The sequence below is a fragment of the Acromyrmex echinatior genome, chromosome 5, assembly GCF_024713525.1.
Source record: "Acromyrmex echinatior isolate Ae372 chromosome 5, ASM2471352v2, whole genome shotgun sequence".
In the NCBI taxonomy this organism is placed as follows: Eukaryota; Metazoa; Arthropoda; class Insecta; order Hymenoptera; family Formicidae; genus Acromyrmex; species Acromyrmex echinatior.
In genome coordinates, this window is record NC_141856.1 from 2,540,471 (window position 1) to 2,551,253 (window position 10,783).

At 37.0% G+C, this 10,783-nt stretch overlaps 2 pseudogenes; both read right to left on the reverse strand.

Moving 5' to 3' along the window:
• Positions 1–7,178: 7,178 nt before the first annotated feature.
• On the reverse strand, positions 7,179–7,917 carry LOC147909656 (ATP-dependent DNA helicase PIF1-like; annotated as a pseudogene).
• Positions 7,891–10,278, reverse strand: LOC147909657 (uncharacterized; annotated as a pseudogene).
• Positions 10,279–10,783: the final 505 nt, after the last annotated feature.

The following is a 10,783-nucleotide window of genomic DNA, read 5'->3' on the forward strand; positions in this document are numbered from 1 at the left end:
AACTACTTTCGTAAATTTATTAAAGATTACGTTTTCCAGATTTTGAAAGAAGAATTGACTTCGTACCCAGTTTACAGATTATACAATCCATTTGCTGAGACTGAATTACATACTGATGCAAGTGCGTTGGCGTTGACTGCCATTCTTTTTCAAAAGCAAGACTCCGGAAAGTGGGCTCCTATCGCTTATTTTAGTCAAGTCACCAATTCAGCTGAGGCTAAATATCATAGCTTCGAGCTGGAGATATTGGCTGTGGTTAAGGCGATTGAGCGCTTTCATATTTTTCTTTATGGCCTGGAGTTACATATCTAATGAAGGTGAAATGCAGATCACTGACAAACCAACTGAACCTTTCCAGATTTTACATATGGATCATTTCGGTCCCATATGTGAATCTAGTAAGGATTCTAAGCATATTTTGGTCTTAATTAATGCTTTTACGCGATATATTTGGCTTTTTCCGACTAAGACCACAGCTTCTAAAGAAGTTATTAAAGAAGTTATCTTACCTCCTTGTGTATACTTCGTCAGCCAAACAGGATCGTGTCGGCTAGAGGCACGGCTTTCATCTCACGAGAATTTACTGATTTCCTAAACTTAAAAAATATATATCATAAACTTATTGCCACAGCTGCTCCTTGGGCTAACAGTTTGGCTGAAAGAGCTAATCGTTTTTTTAAATCTTCTTTAAAGAATCTTGTAATCAAATAGATTGGGAATTATGTCTTGAAACTGTTCAGTATGTTTTTAATAATACAACATTCAGAGTTCAAGGCTTCCCTTCTAAATTGCTACTCGGTTACGATCAGCGTAACAATTCTGATCCCAAACTTATTAAGTTTTTAAATGAGATTGCGAGTATTGATAAAGATTTTTCTTTTGGAAGAGAAAAAGCAGAGAATTGGCTCTAAATGTTGCAAATAAAATCAAATAAGTCTTACTATGATAAACAACATCGTAAACCCTTTTCTTATCTAATCCGTCGTGAATCGATGAGAGGAAGAGAAAAGATACGCATTTTGAGAGATTAGAGCGCATGGTAGAAAGTCTGGATCGGTGGTCGCACGGACATGGTTCGTATATCTATCGAAGGGACGAGTTAATGATTCCCCCGTTTGATCCAGAGAAAGACGATATGGTAATCGATAAATGGATCAAGTACATGAATGAGCTCTCCGCGCAATACGGTTGGGACCGAGCGATCATGAAGCTAATTCCAAGCAGATTAAAAGAGTATGCCTATCAATGGTACACGGCTTCAGCTAGCCATTACATGGGTGGAAACAAAGCAAGAGATGATGCAACATTTTCGTAAATCAGTCCCTTTCAATAGATTATTCAAGGAAGCCGCGCTGTACTAGGGTTCCCCTGGGCAGTCGTTAGGCGATTATTGTTTTCAAAAGTTAAATAAGTTAGGTAAGTTAGATATTGTTATACCAGATAAATACCTCATTGACGCCATGATTGGCGGAATAACAGATGCGAGTGTCGCGAGGACAGTGCGATCGGCGCGCTTGGACAACGCAAATAACTTATATGTATATATGACGACTCTCGGTAATTTGCCATCAAAAAACGAATGAAGTCCGCGTCGAATCAGGGGCGTGATCGGGAAAATCGGCAATCTGAACATGCGTCGCAAGCACTGAAAATTCTATTTCTGACCGGATAAGTGAAGATAATAATAAACAAAAGTAGGTAAAATGTTTTAATTGCGGAAAGACAGGGCATTTTGCTAGGAAATGTCGCGAATCACGCGCTGAATGCGAACAATGTAGAAAGGGGGGTAGATCTTACGACCGTGTGTCCGCAAAAGAAATATGTGAATATTGTTAATTATCCACAATAAATTCATACGAACGCGCATTAGTACTTAATGGCCATAAATTCATAGGGTTAATCAACAAGTTAATCGACGGAAGTGGATGCACATTATTACGTGCTTCCATTGCTAAGAAGTGTGGTATGGCCGTTACGTCGGTATTGAGAAGTTTTGCTGGACAAATAACCGTGACTAATAACCAGTCGACTCCTTGCGATATCCGAATAATGGACGCGCGAGCACGCAGTTATTGTACTGGACGAGTGTCTTACATACGATGTTATTATCAGTCATTTCATCGAGCAGGAACATGTAATAATGATTAAAGTGGCAGTGAAGTACTGATTAAGCAATTGCCCGCGATTAGTAAGAAATTTGAAATTATGATTGATATAAATTTTTCGAGTGCAATCACAGAACGCGCAATGCGCATCGGCGCTGTTCCAGAAGACGCGTGGCAACAGTGTATTGAGCTGATTAAGGAATATGGCGACTGTGTCAATGAGAGATTTAGACAGGACCAGCGTTGTATCGATGAATATTCGTTGTACTATTGATGCACTCGTGGTCTATCGTCCGTATCGGTTAGCTGAATCAGAAAAGCGAGCGCTCAAAGCTATTGTAAATGAGCTACTAGCAAAATATAATGAGGAAATTGAGTTCGCCATACGCTAGCGAATCCCATAGTGCTAGTGAAAAAGAGTAGTGGTGAATATCACATATGCATAGATTTGCATATGCGTAAATTGCATGCGGTCACAGTAAAGGACAAATATCCTTTACCGCGGATCGATGATCAGCTAGATAAGCTTGGCGACAATTGTTATTTCACGGGATTGGATCTCGCTTCAAAATACTACCAGGTACCGATTAACTCTATCGAGAAAACTGCTTTTGTGACCCTAGAGGGCCATTACGAGTTTTTACGAATGCCGTTCGGTCTAACGAATGCGCTGACGGTCTTCCAAAAACTAATGAATCAGGTATTGGGCGACTTGAAAAACTCGATGGTCTTTCCGTATCTAGACGACGTTATCATGCCATCCAAAACAGAAGGGAGGGTATGCGTCGACTGCGCCAGATTCTGGATGTGTTTCGAACGCATAATCTAACTTTCAAGTTGGAGAAGTGTTCTTTCTTTTCAAAGACTATAGAGTATTTAAGTAGAGGGATTAGTAATCAAGAGTTTCGATCTGGAAAACGTAAGATAGACGCCGTGGTGCGTATGAGGGCTCCTGAGTCAGTTAAGGAAATGTAGTTCTTTGTAGTGGCTCTGTACTGCTGCGTTTGTATATTCTGTATATATTGTATATAGCTTTGTACATAGGTTGCGCGCGATGAGCGTGTCGCCCATATGTTATGTTCTGTGTACTTACTTGTAATACGCGGTCTTTTGTCTTCTCTGCGGATAGGCAGTGCTTACTGCATTTTTATATCTAGGTAACCCGATCGGCGTTAGAGAGCCTAGCTCTATGGACTGGGGGTACCCTGACAATATGCAAGAATGCGGTTCCGAGGTGCCCTTCTTTGGTCTGTGCTGTAGTACGAAAGGGGGGAAGTCAGTAGGCGGCCGCTCCGGTGTATCCCTCGTGATCACGGGGCGGTTGAATCTGGCACACTCAGTGGTGCGGGCCGCTGGGCGTCTTCTTCCCTCCTCGATGGGTGTCCCTTTGGGGTCCCTCTCAGATGAGGGCTTGTGAAGATTTTCTCCTCCCTCGTAAAACAAAAAAAAATGCGGCAGTTCTTAGAACTGGCCGATTACTTCCGGCGATTTGTAGCGAATTTTGCAACCATAATTAAATCAATTGTGCGCTTGACCCGGATGAACCTTGGTCATGAGGAAAAGACCAAAGCCAGGCATTCTTCACGATTAAGAACAAACTCGATCCGTGTTGCCCATTTTTAATCCGAATAAGCTAACTAAAATACATATTGACGTTAGTGCGATTGGTGTGGGTGCCGTATTGTTACAGGTAAATGACGGCAAGATGCAGGTGGTCGCTTATTTTAGTAAACAAACGACAGCCGACCAAAGATGTTACCATTCGTACGAGTTGAAACGATGACATATTGTTTTGCAACATTTCAGAGTATATGTGTTGGGGACACTTTAGAATTATAACGGACTGTAATTGTTACGTACAACTTTTGCAGAGACCTGCTGCCACAGATTAGTCGATGATGATTGGAGGTGCAGAAATATACGTTCGAATATCGTGCCGAATCTAGGATGGCACACGTGGATACGCTTAGCCGCAATCCTGTTCCGATAGTTTTGGAAGTTTTACAAGTTGATATCACTGAAGCTGATTGGGTACTTGCCGCCCAGTTGTAAGATGAGCAGCTGGCCCGGATACGAACGATCTTATTAGCTGAGAAACCGACGCGTAAGACCAAACATTATTTTGATGAGCATTTGGTGTACAATGGTAAGGTATATCGTCGTCTAACTAATGGCGGCAAGACATGAGCAATGTCGCGGGATGTGCGGATGCAAATTTGTAGATTGTGTCACGATGATGCTGGCCACCTAGGAGTGAAAAAGACGTTGGAGTGTATCCAGAGGAATTACTGATTTGCTGGAATGAGGCGATTCATAGACAAATATGTTCGCGCCTGTGTGCATTGCGCGTATTATAACTATACGACATGTAAGAGCCAGTGTAAACTGAACAGTGTAAACTGAACTTGAGAAGGTACCAGTGCCTTTTTACACGGTACATTGTCATGTGAGACCTTTTGAGACTAGCCGGAAAAACAATAAATTCCTCCTAATTATCGTGTACACATTTACTAAGTTCATCATAATTGAAGCGGTGAAAAGTCAGAAGACGTGTTACAGCATAAAGATACTAACTAATCTAATTTATTTGTTTGGAGTACTAGAATTGTGAGTGACAGGGGCACTGCGTCACATCTCAGGCATTTCGGACTTTCAAGTGTATGGTATTAAGCATATATGGCTATCGCCATTCTCCGAGCAAATGGGCAGTGCGAGCGGTATAACAAGACAACGCGTTGTGCACGCGTTGGCCACCACATCTGTAAGACGCTAAAGATTGGGATGAGGCTGTGAAGTAAGTCCAAAGTACTTTTAATACGATTCATAATAAGAGCATTAACACTACTCCGATGAAGGCGCTCATTGGGTGAAATGCGGGGCGTGACAGAAACCTACCTCTTATCTGAAGTCCAAGATACTTTCCAGCTGGAGTTGGACGAATTGTGTGAGGTTAAAACATATTGATCGGAGCCAACAGGAGCAAAAAGAGTAGTACGATCGGTCACGCCGCGGTGAGATATCAGAAAGGTGACCTGGTACGGATCACGAATGATCCGACAGTAGCAAAAAGCTACACCCGAAGTATAAAGGACCGTTCCGAATTCGGAAGATATTGATTAATGACCGTTACGAGATCGAGGACTAATGGGAAGGACTTAAGGAGATGGAAGGGGAAGGATCACGATTCCGAGTTCGGAAGCGGTTGCGAGTTCTACAAAGGAGGCCGATAACATTCAAAAGTAACGTAAACATTTACGGTTGTAGCCGAGACGTGGTCGCTGTCACAAAGGAATTGATAGTTACATTGTGTTAACACAGTGTAAATGATTACGGCTGTAGTCGAGATGTGGTTGTAGCCACGAAGGAATTGATTGGAGCACAGCAACAGCTTAGTGTAATCAAATACGGTTGTAGCTGTAACGTGGTTGCAACCATAGGAAAATGGAAAATTTGATTGTTATAGAGCGATACAACGATGTGATAGATTCCGAATGTAATAAGAAAGTCGAGGCCACAGGGCCTCACTCAAAATGAGAAAGCGAGCTAACTGTCATTGAACATTAGCTCGTCACTCTAGGCTTCTATCGACGCCGAAAAGTTGAAGCATATCGCGGATGCGATAAAGATATATGCCGGTTCGGGTGATGTCCGACGGATGGTTGACAACTGACACTGCTTAGAATCAGTGAAATATTAGCTATGTTGACCAGATCGACGGATCTAGAACAGCAGACCGTAATTGCAGTTGTGGTTGGCACGCACAAATATTTATATTACAAAGGCTATGGTGTGTAAGATCCAGAAACATCGATGGCAGCCTGAGGACAGACTGCAATCTAGGACGGCTAGGAATGTAAGGAAATTAATCAACCGCGGCGGTTTGAATCTTTCGCTGAAGCTATTGACCGCGCTGGTAAGGGGCCGCTTCTGCCGATGGCGAGCGCGAGACGAGGGAAGACAAGACCTTGGCATTCATGGCGGACGAATGGCGGTTGAACGTAGAGCATTGCTGTAGTCGGGAGGGCAAATTTTTATAATGATTTTGCAAACTAGGTATTAATGAATTTTCTTACACTTGATTCTTACTATGATCAGAGACTCTACTATTAAAACTGGAGAATGTAGAAAGTTGAAATCTGATTTCAAAGGCCCTTATAAGATAATTAAAGTCTTGGATAAAAATCGTTATGTGGTTCAAGATATACTATACTTCAAGCATAACCTTTAGATCTTACAACACAATTCTCTCTCCCAATCGTATGAAATTATGAATATAAGCTTTACCTGAAGATAATCAAGTTTCTGATATGTAGAGATATTTATTTTTGAAAAATTTCTCTCGTTTTAGTTTGTGTTTTAATCTGTTTATCAAATATGTTTTGTTATGTGTTTAAAACATTCTAAAATATTGTATAGTTACTGATTAAGTCTTTAAGATATTGTTATTTTGCACATACATATTTAATCTGTATTATATTTACTGATAACTCTTGCTAAAATTTATACAAACTTATCCTGATACTATCCTGATACTGAACTAAATTTAAATAGTGTTTAGGTCGCACACTTAGCCAGAATTGACCGAATTGTAAGAAATCGATAATCACACTCCGCGATTGATGCGCCACAGCGCCACTTTGCGCAGTGCTATTCCGCGCTACTTTTAAAACTCGTAGGCATCTCGAAGTTCACACTTGTTACTGCGTTTTCATAACGATGAATGTTTATTAAAAAGAATAACGCGGTTAACTTTTGTCCTAGAGATCGAAATAAGAAGATCTTTGTATTGATTTACTAAATAATTTATTAAATAAAAACAAGTTTATCCGATAAAACTTTTGTCTATCAAATTGTTTAAAACAAGAAGAAGACTGCCCTCCAAAGAAAGTTCTTTTGGGAAGAATTCCCTAATCCTCCCAAAGATCTTTCAATATTAATATATGTGTTATATTGTGTTCATATTGTTAAATGGGAAATTATAACATTGATGTTATATTATTATTAATTGATGTTTATTAAGTATATATATGTATATACATATATATATATATATATATATATACATAATATATGTTTTATTTATATCTTTTTTTTTATAATGAAATGGGATATCATTAAAGAATATACAATAGTTATCTAAATTAACATATGTTTAATTTATAGATATATTTTATTATATACATAATTTTTAACATGTTTGTTAATTCGTTGATTATCAAGATAAACTTTTAATCCTTGCCAAGAGCGAAGTCGTGAAAAAGCAACATAAAGTTGTCCGTGATTAAAAACATCTTTACGAAGATCTATTTCTACTTTGTCAAATGTTTGTCCTTGTGATTTATTCATTATCATAGCAAAAGCTATCTTGATTGGAAGTCTTCTTTTAAATGTAAAAGGGTATACATTTTCTCAATATAATGTTATCCGATTTAAAAAAACAATATCTTCTATTTTGTCACTCGTTAAAATTTTACATTTCAGTAAGTGATCTGCAAGTTTTATAATCATTAATCTTGTTCCATTACAAAGTCCTTCACTAATATTAAGATTTCTTATTAACATAATGATACAATTTGATTTTAAATATTCTAATAAAGGTAATAAAAATTCACTAATATCACCATTATCACCACAATTTACAGCGCTATATATACTTGTATAAATTCGTTCTTCTGTTTAATAATTTAGTAATTAAGAATTTAATAATTCAATAACTTGTTGATTAATTTCATTTCACATCAATATTTCTTACAGAAGGTATTACACATTTAGTCATTTTATCAAATTCTTTTTTTCGTATTATATAAGCCATGTATCTGCATCATTTGCTATACAACATTAGGATTATATTATCATTAAAGTCATTTAATTTTCATCCATATCTAATAAAAATTTTGCGAGTTCAATTTCTTCTGGAAGAACTCTCATATTTTTTGTTAAAGAAAAGTTTATAAAATATTTCCATGTAGAACTAAATTTAATGGAAAGATTTATAATTTCACTTCGAGTACCTCACATTTTAATAAAAAGAAGTTATTTAAAATTATCGCCCAATATAATAATTTTTCTACCAAAAGGTAAATCATTATTTATAATGTCACGTAATGTTCGATCCATAATATCTAAACATATCGGTGCTTCATCCCAAATAAAAATATCTACTTCTTTTAAATATTAAGCTTCTTTAATTGAATTTTTGAATTTTAATAGCTGATGATGAATCAGCAAATGGAACTGGCAATCCAAAAGTTTTATGAATTGTTTTTTTCAGCGGGAAATAATGTTGCTGCGATACCTGTAAAAGCCATTGTATTAGGTTGATGCGTATGAAATGTCAGATTTTTAAGTGAATGTATAAAACTGCATATCTTTTTTCAAAAGCTGTTTATTTAATCAAAATATGCTCCATTTGTTTCAATATACTTTTCCCAACGAGATTTTAATGCATAGATGCCTGTCTTAAAGAAATTCTGATCTTTAGAATCAATAAACTCTGATATGGAATTTTTCAGTCTTCATTTTCTGTCTTCATTTTCATACTGTTTAGCCCGTAAAAACTGTTCTAAATGTTTAAAAAAATGAAAGTCGATTGGCGAAAGATCCGGTGAATAAGCTGGGTGCTGCAAAATTTCATATTTTAATTCATTTAATTTCGCAATTATTTTATACGACGTATACGGCCGAGCGTTGTCGTGGAGAAGTATTGGGCAATGCCGATTAACAAGTGATGGGCGTATAATTTTCAATTTTTCATGCATTTCATCAATGTACTGGCAGTACTTTTCGGCTGTAATTGTCTCCCCAGTTTGAAAGAATGAGTAATGAATTACTCCAGTCACATTCCACCAAACTGTTATTAAAATTTTCCGTGGATGAAGTGATGGCCTTGGAGTATGAGCACAATTCTCATTCCTATCAAGCCACCGAGCACACCTTTTCCTATTGTTGTAAAGAACCCATTTTTCACGAGTAATAATCCGATCGAAAAATGGCTCTCGATGAAATCGGGTTAGTAATGATGAGCATACGTTCAATCGATCCAGCTTATTTCGCTCGGTTAGTTCGTGCGATACCCATTTATCCATTTTTTTCACCTTGCCAATTTCAGAAAGGTGTCGCAATATCGTTGTATGGTCAACTTTCATTCTGGTAGCAAGTTCCCTTGTAGATACAGTTGGATTCGTTTCCACCAATGCTTTCAGAGCATCATTTTTCACAGACGTTTTGGGTCTTCTACGCGATTCATTTTGTAGGGAAAAATCACCAGACCGAAATTTTTCAAACCAACGCTGCACTTTTCGATCGTTAACAGTATTCTTCCCAAATGCCTGGTTTATATTGCGTGCAGCTTTTGCAGCATTATTATCAAGTTTATACTCATATAAAAAAATTACATGAATATCGGTTGAATTCATATCCTTACGAAATTCAAAACAAATAACAAAATGGAACACTTTTGAGAAAATCTTCTTTGTTGAAATGTGATTCTAGCAATGAACAATACAACTAAGTTATGTAACTATAAACGAAGTTATGCCAAAAACAAAAGCATAACGAAAACAGGGAGACAAATGTTCATATGTAAAGAAAATCCGACATTTTATATGCATCAACTTAATACATATACGTTTCCGAATTTGAGTTAAATAATAAATAATTGTGTATATAAATGTTTTATCAGTTCCACCTGGACCATCAATATAAAACAATTGTTACTATGATTATTATTATTATCTAATCTAATTTAATATTAAATCTACTATTCCTTTTTGTTTTTCGTTTAATTAATTATATTTTTGTCACCTATTTCCATAGCTTGTTCAATTGTTATATAACCTTCTTCCTTATTATTTTCTATTAATTGTTCCATTTGTGGAAAATCTGCAAAACTTTTACCTTCAGCAATAAGTAGAGTGTTAATTTGTGCATACGCTTTCTTTTGTTCTTGTAATTCACCGAATATAATCGTATATAATCTTTTGACATTGCTATTTTAAAGTTTTCCCAGAGTTCTTCTGGATGTAATGGTTGGCAATGCATTAAAATACGAATAAATAATTTACGAAGCTGTCATGGCATTATCCATCCAACAACTTCATTTATCTCGTTTCCATTCATCATCATCTTCAATTAGGCCTAAAGCCAAAACTGTCTTCGAAAATGATTGATACATTTTTTTATTAACAGTTTTTAAATCGTTAAAACTTGTAGCTCCTTTAATAGTAAATAACTTAATTAGTAATAATAATCTTACTATAAATGAAATAATTCTGTTTGTGTTGGACTAATAGAATACATTTGACATATACAATTAAAATAATTACTCTTCTTTTAATTCAATGTAATTGTTGGCGCTTATCATTGTGTGTAGTTCAGTAGGCTGATATCAGCCCATTAGCTTTGCGACGTAATTGCGACGTGATAGCGACGTGTCGTGTCTCTGATGGGGCTCACCGAAGGGGAGATCATGCGCGTGACTATGTTGCCTGCATGTAAACCGTCGCGCTTTTCTCAGTTGGTTTTCTAGAAGATTCCGTGTGCGACCTCGCGAATAACACGTGCACGACTGGTGCACAAGTTTTATTACTTAACTTTATATTTATTCATAAACGACGCGAGTATAATTCAAGTATAATAAAGAGGTCTTATATCAAGGCAGGGTGTATTTCATTTTTATC